We start from the raw sequence: 12,142 nt of genomic DNA on the forward strand, positions 1-12,142 counted from the left end.
ATTGCTGGGGACGTGAGGATGTGCCTTTTCAAGGTTTGATATTAATCGGACAAGTGGTTCCCAAGTTATGGCCATTCATTTTACCATACCAATGACATAGTTCGGGAATTTTAGCAAATTGTATTGACCATCTGTGAAAAAATTGCTTACCAAAAAATTTCTTCACTAACGTATTCATCTAGGTGTCTACTAACACCTATCAATTAGTGCAAACCCAAATCCTTGTGGAAAATTCTGGGGAGGCAATCAAAGTTCGGGTGCTCAGAGGTCCTGCGCAAAAAAATCGAAAAATTAACTTGTGCCAATATTGACTTGTGGGATGTCTAACTAAGGGTTCTTGGGGGTGCTTAATTGATGCCAACCATTATTTTTGAGAAAATACACTCCTTGATCATATAAAATGTATTTTATTGACATTTTTAATAGAACTGTGCTCAATGGAAATGTTGCTTCGTCAGCTTTTACAACCTTATTCATCAAACTCTTCTGCCTGTTCTGGAGATACGACAGCATCAACTTCTGCTTCCGAAATCTCTACGGCTGCTGCTTCATCTTTTTCTGTGACCATGATATCCTGATCAATGCTCCAAAGACCATTTTTCACGTTCAAGTAACAATATTTGTAGCGATGGAGCTCAGCATATGACTCTCAGAGTATCCTAAGTGATGACAATGGTCAATCATCCACTTGGATCCAAAAATGTGGTCAAGTTGTATCGTGAGTCCGAGTTGAGAGGGCATCACTCCTGATCGAGGGCGATAGGCTTTCAGTAGGCTCTGGCCCCAGACTGCTACCTTTTCATCTGATTTCACGATTGGTTTCAGTAGCTTCTGTAGGCTGTTGGGAATCAGAGCAAGCTGGTTCTGTGTATTGGTCATGCTCTCCACCGAAGGGTACTGCTTCTGGTCAAGTGGGACTCTTGCTAAGTCTCCGCAGATCAGGTTGATGGCGGTTGAAATGGTGAGCTCTTTCAGTTCAGCATCGTCCAGGGTTTGCGAGGGGTTGAGGACCTGCTGACGGTCATGTCTCTCAGACACACAATATCTGTTCTTCTCTCATCTGATGTGAAGTAGAGAGACTCCTCATACTGTTCCTGAAGCTTTATTTTCAGATACCGTGGACTGTATGTCAGACTTTTGTCCTCGCTGGGGTCAAGCTGTTTCATCTTCCTGTGGATCTCTGCAAGAGTTGTAATACCGTGCTCCACCCCTTCATCTATCCATAAGCACAGTTTCTCAAACAGCAACTGTCTCTCTTCATCAATAGGCTGTCCGACCTGAGGACAAAAATATCATTTTTAATTAAGCCGAACTTATCATTTTCATTTTAATTTCATAAGTGCATTGCTATTATAATTGCCTCAGGGTTTGTAAACGAGTGCTCGAATCGGGTCCTGCACCGAAGATGATAAAGCGCCTCTTCTGCTACCAAGTCTATGATCTCAGACAGACGACCGGCAACCTCACGTCCCCAGGCATCTCCTCGTTTCACAGCTGTCTCCATCAAATTCCTTTTCAGTCGGTCCTGGTAGCGATTGTCAGGCGCACGATACAACTTCCGGGCTCTGCCTGGATGATGCCACGTATATGCATGATTAAAGTATTTGACTTTGAGTGGTAGAGTGAAGAGAAAAAAAAATTGAAAAATATACATTTGAACTTGTGCAGGACTCAGTAAACGCGCAACTTATCAGGGTTTCGTTCCAATGTTCCAACTTTGATGCCTTCATCACAGAGTATGCAAACATCACGGTAGATATGATGCGCTGATGGTGTTTGGGAAGTAGAGCTGAAGCCAGGTGAGGTACTTTGCCCAGATGATATCCGGCGTTTTTTTGTCGTGTCTGAGCATCGGCCCTCCTCATCTTGTTCTATGGAAATAAAATTATTGTTTAGAAAGCAAATTTGAGATTATTATTGTTGTTTTTATTTGTAATGCTACTTCCTTTGAATGATGAATAAAAAAACTTACTAAATAAAACTAAAATAAAAAAACTAAAAAAAAAAAGCTGTTTCATTTGCAGTGGATATACTTCTCGCACGACTGTGCAACTCTGTTTTACAATCCACATGGTATCTCAACTTGCTGCCTTCTCCGTTGTTTCAGTCCTCATTTAGTCTCCCGATCAACGCCGCATCGTCCACAAGCTCAGAATGTGATAAGATCCGTGGGTGGCCTTTATTGGAGACTTTTGAGAGCGTATGCTTTTCAATCCCGGAACCACGACAGATGAAACACCTCAAGCCAGGTTCAGTCACATCCTTGTCCATACTGTCCTAAAAAAATAAGACTTTTTTTTGTAAACAACAGACAGGACATTAAATTTTGACACAAAACAGACAGAACACACATACAGTGATGCGTTTTAACATTAATAGGTCCACTCTACGTTGAATATATTCAACTTCTATTGAGCTCTTAGCTAACGTCAGCTAACACAGAGAATTCTACTGAGCATGAGCACAAGTATAACCAACAATATAGCAGTGGTTTCAAAAATGTTGTATGCTGGATTCAGCACAATTTGAACAATCTGAATTCAATTGAGCCAAATTACCGCAAAACACAGTCTGAGATATGTAAAAATGTATCATATCAATATTTTACAGCTAAGGATTCATTTTTCCTCAAATCTAATGGTTGGAATTGATTCAGCACCCCAAAAAACCCCTAGTTAGACATCCCACAAGTCAATATTGGCAAAATTTAATATTTCCGATTTTTTTTTCACGCAGACCCTCTGAGCACCCGAACTTTGATTGGCTCCCCAGAATTTTCCACAAGGATTTGGGTTTGCACTAATTGATAGGTGTGAGTAGACGCCTCGATGAATACGTTAGTGAAGAAATTTTTTGGTAAGCAATTTTTTCACAGATGGTCAATACAATTTGCAAAAATTCCCTAACTAACAGGACACGTTGCTGCGTAGGCGTGGCCGATGGGGGAAAGGGCGCCTTAGTTACCAATGACAGGACACGTTGCTTGGCCTTTTGCACCCACAGTATCTATCTTCTATCTATCTATAATTCCAGCAATCTCTGTTTGTTTGCTTTTCAAAAGGTTTGAAATTAATCGGACAAGTGGTTCTCAAGTTATGGCCAAGTTAGAGCGCGTTCCCCATTACGGGTTACAACGTACGGACTTCTGGATAGTGATGACTTACTGTATTCTAATAATTTCTCGATTTCTTATGCGCATTTATAGATAAACACAATGCCCCAATGCAGTCGTCGTTTACGAGAGCGAAGGAACGGCCTGTGTAGTTGTTGTTTCTGGCACGCGGCTTGAAAGTTTTATTTTTTTGTACGTACGGCCACGCACGCGAGAGCGACGGAACGGCCTGTGTGGTTGTTGTTTCTGGCACGCGGTTTGAAAGTTTTTTTTTATTTTTATTTTTTGCACGTACGGCCACGTACTTGTTTGATTAAATCCGTAGGAGCAAAATGATTGGTAGAAACGTCTATCTACATGTTTGTGTATATTATATAATATATATATATATATATATATATATATATATATATATATATATATATATATATATATATATATATATATATTGTTGCGGATTCGCGCCCGCCGGCGTGCTGACGGCCACGTAACTCGAATCGCGGCACGTCGCCCACCGGACGGACAATCCAGTCGTGACCCTCTCGGACTAACGCCGGGAACCAGTCACGGGTGGACCTTTCAGTCTCACCGCGATCGAGCCAATCAGCCCCCGCGTGGGATAGGGTTGCTCGCCAAATTCGACCTACCTAAGTACCCACACGGAGGGTAGACCGGGCGATCGCACCTCGCCGCAGGTCGACTTCGGACACGGGCCACTTAAGTGACCCGTTCCGTACTATCGGGATAACCGAGCGGTGTTATCGTCGGCCTCGACGGTTCGATTAATTATCGGGCGTATTCAGCCCACTACCAACCCTTTACGTGAAGCAAGATGGGGACTCAATAGAGGAAAAGACGAAGCGAAGCGGGAGAACAGTTCAATAATAAAGCACATTTATTCGCGATGAACGGAAAGCACACGTATACAATTCCACCAAAAGCACATAGAAAAGAAGAGAAACACAATGCAATTTTACACAAAAAGCAAATGTAAAAGCGAAGACACAATGCAGAGCTAATACCGACTACCGAGCACACGGCAATACTTCTACAATTCTACTTCACAGACGGCGCCGACAACACATATTCCCAAAGCAAAAGAAAAAGAACACCCTCAAGGATGAGGCGGGCCTGAGGCCGAGACCGGGTCGGGCCTACCCGTCTGGTGATGAGACGCGGAGCGGCGATGGTGCCCCAACTCCGCGGGCCTCGCGGACAGTGTCTGGTAGGGGGTGGGAAAAGGGGCCCCCTTGGTCGCACTATCTCAGCGCGGGGGGGAAACAGGAGGGGGTTGCTGATGCTCGGGGAAAGGAGGATTTTTACTCTGTCTCGAGTCCCGCGACGAGCGTCTCCACCTCGACCAGGTCGCGCCGTCGGCCTCCCTGGTGTGCAGCTCCCGGCACGACGCGAGCACCCCCTCGTCTGCCTTCGCCGCCTCTCCACAGCTCCGTCCTCTTCGCTCCGACTCCAACGTACACGACGACGACGACGACGACCAACAACCTCTTCTTCCCAACTCCACCGACTGCGAAGTCTTAACTGACTCGACTGACGAACGTGGTCGCTTATATAAGCCCCGTGGCTTCGCCTTTGACCCCCTGCCTTCGACCTTTCACCTCGCTCCCCATTGGCCCGAGAAAAAGTGGGCGTGAATGCATTTTGATCCATGAATTTGCATATAGCGACCGCCCTCCAACGCCCTGGAGGCGGGGCCAAATCGCCCCTCGCTCACCGATTGGACGGAACAAAAGTGGGCGTGTGTCGTTTTTGGAGCGGAAAATCCGTGGTTTTGTACACGCTGTTCGGCGCGCGCCCTGCACGAGTCCAATACCGGTACCCACAAGCGGCGCAAGAACGGTGGCGATGCGACGGTTGTGAGGTGTGACGGGAAAGGTCGTGGCTGTTGTGGTGAAGCGGCGTTGTGGTGGGTGGTTGATGTGACGACTGTTGAGACGCGGTTGGCGGTGGTAACAATGGCGGTTGGTCCAAAATAAAGATAGTAAAAGAAAAACGGCTATCCTGAAGAGTCGCAGCACGCATGAATGACATGTATTCCCACTAGACAACGGGTTTGGGCCTAACTACACATATACTTACCGAGATATCTCACCTAAGGGACCTGAATGGTGGTTTGCGAATTTGGTAACCACAACAATATATATGTATATATATATATATATATATATGTATATATGTATATATATATATGTATATATATATATGTATATATATATATATATATATATATATATATATATATATATATATGTTTGCACATGTGTATGTACATATATATATAATATATATATATATTTTATATATGTATATATATATATATATATATATATATATATATATATGTATATATATATATATATATATATATATATATATATATATATATATATATATATATTGTTGTGGTTACCAAATTCGCAAACCACCATTCAGGTCCCCTAGGTGAGGTATCTCGGTAAGTGCATGTGTAGTTCGGCCCAAACCCGTTGTCTAGTGGGAATACATGTCATTTATGCGAGCTGCGACTCTTCAGGATAGCCGTTTTTCTTTTACTATCTTTATTTTGGACCAACCGCCATGATTACCACCACAACCACAACATCAACCAACAACCACAACCACCGCTTCACCACAACCGCCACGACCTTCACGTCACACCTCGCAACCGTAGCATCGCCACCGTTCTTGCCCCGCTGTGGGTACCGGTGTTGGACTCGTGCAGGGCGCACGTTGAACAGCGTGTACAAAATCACGGATTTTGTGCTTCAAAAACGGATCAAAAACGACACACGCCCACTTTTTGCCGTCCAATCGGTGAGCGAGGGGCGATTTGGCCCCGCCTCCAGAACGATCGATATATGCAAATTTGTGGATCAAAAAGCCTTCACGCCCACTTTTTCTCGGGCCAATGGGGAGCGAGGTGAAAGGTCAAAGGGAGGGGGTCAAAGGCGAAGCTACGGGGGGATAAAAGGACGGTGTTCGTCAGTCAGAGCAGTGTGGAAGTCTGGAGCCCGAAGCCTGCAGTAGCTGGAGAAGCTGAAGAGAGTCGAACGAGGAGAGCCCAAAGAAGAGTCCAGGGTGGAGAGTCCAGAGGCGGAGAGGCGGCAGCGGCGAAGGCAGACGAGGGGGTGCTCGCGACGGTGCCGGGAGCTGCACGCCCGAGGAAGGCCGGCAGCGCGACCTGGCCGAGGTGGAGACGCTCGTCGCACATAATAAAGATCCTCTATACCCCGAGCATCAGCAACCCCCTCCTGTTTCCCCCCGCGCTGAGATAGTGCGACCAAGGGGGCCCCCTTTCCCACCCCCTGCCAGACACTGTCCGCGAGGCCCGCGGAGTGAGGCGCCATCGCCGCTCCGCGTCTCATCACCAGACGGGTAGGCGCGACCCGGTCTCGGCCTCAGGCCCGCCTCATTCTTGGGGGTATTCTTTCCTTGGTTTTGGGTATGTGTTGTCGGCGCCGTCTGTGAAGTAGAATTGTATAAGTGTTGCCGTGTGCTCGGTAGTCGGTATTAGCTCTGCATTGTGTTTCGCTTTTATATTTGCTTTTTGTGTAAATGGAATTGTGTTTTCTTTTTTTTGTGTGCTTTTGGTGGAATTGAATTTGTGTGCTTCCCGTGTGCCGCGAATAAATGTGCTTTATTGTTGAACTGTTCTCCCGCTTCGCTTCGTCTTTTTCTCCCATTGAATCCTCATCTTGCTTCACGTAAAGGGTTGGTAGTGGGCTGAATACGCCCGATAATTAATCGAACCGTCGAGGTCGACGATAACACCGCTCGGTTATTCTGATAGTACGGAACGGGTCGCTTAAGTGGCCCGTGTCCAAAGTCGACCTGCGGCGAGGTGCGATCGCCCGGTCTACCCTCCGCGTGGGTACTTAGGTAGGTCGAATTCGGCGAGCAACCCTATCCCACGCGGGGGCTGATTGGCTCGATCGCGGTGAGACCGAAAGGTCCACCCGTGACTGGTTCCCGGCGTTAGTCCGAGAGGGTCACGACTGGATTGTCCGTCCGGTTGGCGACGTGCCGCGATTCGAGTTACGTGGCCGTCAGCACGCCGGCGGGCGCGAATACCGCAACAATATATATATATATATATATATATATATATATATATATATATATATATATATATATATATATATATATATATATATATATGTTTGCACATGTGTATGTACATATATATAATATATATATATATATATTTTATATATATATTTTATATATATATATATATATATATATATATATATATATATATATATATATGTATGTATGTATATACTGTATTTATTCTAATAGAAGTCCCCCTTCTAATAAAGCCCCCCCCTTTGAGAAAATTTTCATGTTTCAAGGGTGTCTCCAATAATAGCCCCCCTCCCCCCTCCCCCGTCACCTGGTGTGAAACAATTGAGACAGCTGTAGCCTGCAGAGGGAGCCTGGCCCACCTGACCAGGCCAGGACCCGGCTTTGTTGACAGGTGTGTTTGACAGCGGTCAAGTCAGTGTGGTGTCGTGTTCTGCATAATTTATACCCCTCTACCTTGACAATACTTGTATCTTCATAATAAAACAAATAAATAATAAAAAAATTGTATGTTTGTAGATTGTGTCTAATAAAGGCCCCCTCTCCCCTCCTTGATCAAACTGGTATTCTAATAAACGCCCAGTACAGGGCTTGTATTAGAATAAGTACTGTATATATATATATACGTATCTCTCTCTCTCTCTATATATATATATATATATATATATATATATATATATATATATATATATATATATATATATATATATATATATATATATATATGTGTGTGTATGTATATGTATGTATTGTTGCCGGGCGTCAGCTGCGAGCACGATAATAAATATATATATTTATATATATATATATATATATATATATATATATATATATATATATGTATATGTATACATGTGTATGTATGTATATATTTTATATATATATATATATATATATATATATATATATATGTATATGTATACATGTGTATGTATGTATATATTTTATATATATATATATATATATATATATATATGTATACATGTATATATACATGTATGTATATATATATATATATTGTTGCAGGGCCAGGCGTCGGCTGTGAGCACGACCACTGGATGGAGCAGTGGAGTCGGCTCCACCGATCACCCGGAATTTAGATCGTACCTTTTCGGAAAACTCCGAAAAGTACGGTCCCTTATCGGACTGTGAATCATCAATAATTCTGCCATGTGGTACAGGGTTATTTGCCAATCTTCAAAATACCTAGAGACCTCGAAATACCTGGAGATATGTATTTGTATATATGTATATTTATATACATGTATATGTATCTATATGTATATGTATATGTATGTATATATATATATATATATATATATATATGTATGTATATATATATATATATATATATATATATATATATATATATATATATATAGTAATCCCCCGTTTCTCGCGGGGGTTACTTTCCAAACCTCCCCGCGCTAAGTGAAAATCCGCGATGAATGGACGCCTCCCCCAAAAATCGACTCGTCTGGTCTGGTTGGTTTGGCAGTGATTGGGTTTGGGGTGCCGGAGATCGACTAGTCTGGTCTGGTCGGTTTTGAGGTGCTGGGTATGAGCAGTGCTCGTTCAACAGCGGCAAACCTTTTTCCTTCCCGCAGCATATATCGAGCACCTTTACCTTAACCTTCTCCTGGATCGTCCCAGGACCTTCCTTTGGTGCTTCGGTTCCTTGCCAGATGCCTTAGAAGTTGCAGGGCGTTTGGGCGGCATCGTGGGGCTTGGAGAAAAAACGTAGAAAACATTTGAAGTTCACAAGCGAAACTTTGTCTCGTGCGTTGTGTGACTGGTCGAGCACCACGCGCTATAATTTATTGCTTAAATAATTTATATTTTATATATTATTACTGCGATGTACCGGGGGAATCCGCAGAAAAAATTAGTTACGTTGCAAGGGAAAACCCGCGATGAACCGGGGGCGCGATAGGTGAACCGCGATGAAGCGGGGGGTTGACTGTATATATGTATGTATATGTATATATATATATATATATATATATATATATATATATATATATATATATATATATTGTTGTGGTTTCCCACCCGTCGGCGTGCGGGTGACCGCTTCTAGCCAATGGCGGCCGCTCTCCCCCACTGAATGGGCAAACCGAGTCGCAGCTACCAGAACAATGCCGAAATCCAGCTACGGGTGTGTTTTTAATCACACCACAGCCTTGTCAATACTCTACCGGCGGGCTACAGGGTCCAATCGCTGAATGGTCGATTTACCCAATTAATCGCACGGGCAGACTACCGAGAGACTGTACCTCAACGGGGCCTGCTTGGAAACGAGCCGCTAAAGCAGCTCACTCCGTTATGTGATAACCGAGCGGGGTATTATCGCGAAGCGCCGTTGGACCTGATTCTTTTATCGGCTATTAAAAAGCCAGCTAGTATTCCGAACTTAATTTGGCAGCTCAATTAAGGGAAGAGGACGCAACGAACATGTCAACATTGAGACAGGCACATTTATTTACACATGGCATGTAAGCAGTCATGCAGTCATGTATGCAACCAATGCACGTATGCAATCATGCAGTCATGTATGCAACCAATGCACGTATGCAATGCAGGTAAGGGACAAAACACGAGCAAACAAAGACTCTACAGCCATCTATTTATTATGTACACACATGCACTTAAACAGGTTCTACTTAACGGACTCGGCGCCACAACATTCAGTCAAAGAAAACCCGGGAAAGAAAAGGGCAAGAACTGGGCCTCGTGGGCCTTTAATTGTTCACGGAGCTGTGAAGACCGTAGGAGCTCCGAGAGGCCGCGCTGGTTACCTGCCACCTTCGTGGCGACTCGCTGGGTGCTCCTCGACGTCCCGTCCACACGGCAGCTGGCGTGACCGCGGCTCGGCCCAGGCCTCGTCGTGCGTCCCGGTCGATCGGGCCTAGTCGACAACGCCTCAGAGGAACGAACGGGCCTTTGCTCTTTCAGAGTTTATGCTCTCTTAAGAGCCCGCCCATTCATCGGCGTCGTTTGGACTGTCCCGGGGCCCGATCACCTCGGACTGTTATGCTGCTGGTTGGCGACTCCTCTCCGGCCTCTCTGCAGTGACACACTGTTCAGCATGGCACGGCAGGCCGCGCTCCTAGCTCCAGTCTCCTCCACTCTCTTCAGCTCCTCACCGACTCCAGACTGACCCAGCTCCCAACGCGACTCCACACAACTGGCCGCTTGGCATCTCTGTGCGCCCTTATATTGGATCTGTGAGGCGAGGTTTTGATCTCCGATCTCTCACCTCTGACGCCCCGCTGGCTCCGCCCCTTTTGATCTTTTGATCCGAATTGTCGCAAAGCTCGGAAAGAGCGGACGTGGGTGAAATCATCGACCCTTGCCCCAACAAAGGAGTCCCTGTGTCTGGTGGCAGAGATGTTGTTCATGGGGAACTCGCCGTGGCTGGCACAAAGATGGCGGCATTTGCGGAGATGAAGGTGAGGCGATGTTGTTCGTTGTTGAGATGTGGTTTAGGAGATGGCGAGGAGATGTCGTTATTGTGAAGGCGGTTGTGGAGAAGGTGGTTGTGGTGGTTGAAATGTGGTTGGTCCAAAATAAAGATAGCAAAAGAAAAACACTACCTCAAAGATCACAGCCCGGTTACACGAATAAACCCTCCAGACCTCGGTGGGGAAATCTATCTGAACACAGACTTGTCGACATAACTGATATTAAGGACCTATATGATGTTCTGTGAATTTCCACAACCATAACAATATGTATACATATGTATATGTATATATGTATATATAAATGTATACATATGTATATATGTATATGTATGTATAAATATATATATACTGTATGTATATTGTTAAGGATTTAGCGGTGGCGGGGCGGATTCGGACGAGTGCGTTAATCACTGTCCGTAACCAGTTTGGGTTTTCGCACCCGACTCTTGACAGCCAAATGTTACAGATTCGGTGCCACCCTAACCACCGCTGTCTCCGGGGTTATAACGCCGGCTGGTTCGGCACAGACCTCGGGTCACGCGTCTCGAATCGCGATACCAACTTACCCCTGGACCTTACCAGTTGGGGAAATAGACCCCGGTTACAGACTGGTTTTGTCGGAGACTGAGCAAATTCTGCCAGTCTGTAACCATTTTGGTTTTTACATCCAAATCGAGCGGATCGTTCCTCGGCGCGGCACGAATTAATTCATAGCGGCAACTTCATACGAGTCAGCCACATTTATTGGGGACACATCGGGGAAACACAACACAAGCAAAGCATTCACGACAATGTTATAATTAATCTATAACCCGTTCTTAACTCGGGAGCTATGGATTACGGGTTTCGAAGGGGACCCTAACAAGATAAACGTTAAACGACATGCAGACAAGACACGGACAGCATGCAGACTAGACACAGTACTTGGTGATGTTTCATGGACGAGAGGAAAGTGTCAAAAGCACGTATGTAGCTCGTGACAAGCTGATGTCCATGAATTCGAGCACCCAAGCTCGAGCATGCCGCGTGGCAACCAGTCCAGACAGCATCCGCCCACGTGTCCTAAAAACCTGCTCCTCTGCGCTTGCTCACTCTCTCTCTCTCTCTCTCTCTCTCTCTCTCTCTCTCTCTCTCTCTCTCTCTCTCTCTCTCTCTCTCTCTCTCTCTCTCTCTCTCTCTCTCTGTGTTCTATTCACCCTCTCATTTGCACAAGGTCATGTGCCATCTGCTTGGAAATCAGCAAACATTACGGTCCTACATAAAATGGTGCAAAAACAGATCCCTGCAACTGCAGACCAATCAGCCTTCTCCCAATCATCAGCAAGGTTACGGAATCCATCATCGCTTCAGACAATAAATCTTTCCTCTTCTCCAATGGCCTGATTTTCAATCATCAATTTGGTTTCAAACCAGGTCACTCTACCGTGGATATGCTGCTTCTGCTCTCCCAACAATGGGT

At 45.0% G+C, this 12,142-nt stretch overlaps 1 protein-coding gene and 1 pseudogene across 1 annotated transcript in view; one reads left to right on the plus strand and one right to left on the minus strand.

Annotated features, from left to right (window-relative positions):
• Nucleotides 1-12,142, plus strand: part of LOC147031306 (peripheral myelin protein 22-like) — a 62,610-nt gene that overhangs the window by 31,539 nt on the left and 18,929 nt on the right. The window lies entirely within an intron of this gene.
• LOC147031307 (uncharacterized) lies at nucleotides 597-8,935 on the minus strand (annotated as a pseudogene).

Source organism: Eptatretus burgeri, chromosome 2 (genome assembly GCF_056783735.1).
Source record: "Eptatretus burgeri isolate ZD-2024b chromosome 2, Ebu_testis_v1, whole genome shotgun sequence".
Taxonomy (NCBI): Eukaryota; Metazoa; Chordata; class Myxini; order Myxiniformes; family Myxinidae; genus Eptatretus; species Eptatretus burgeri.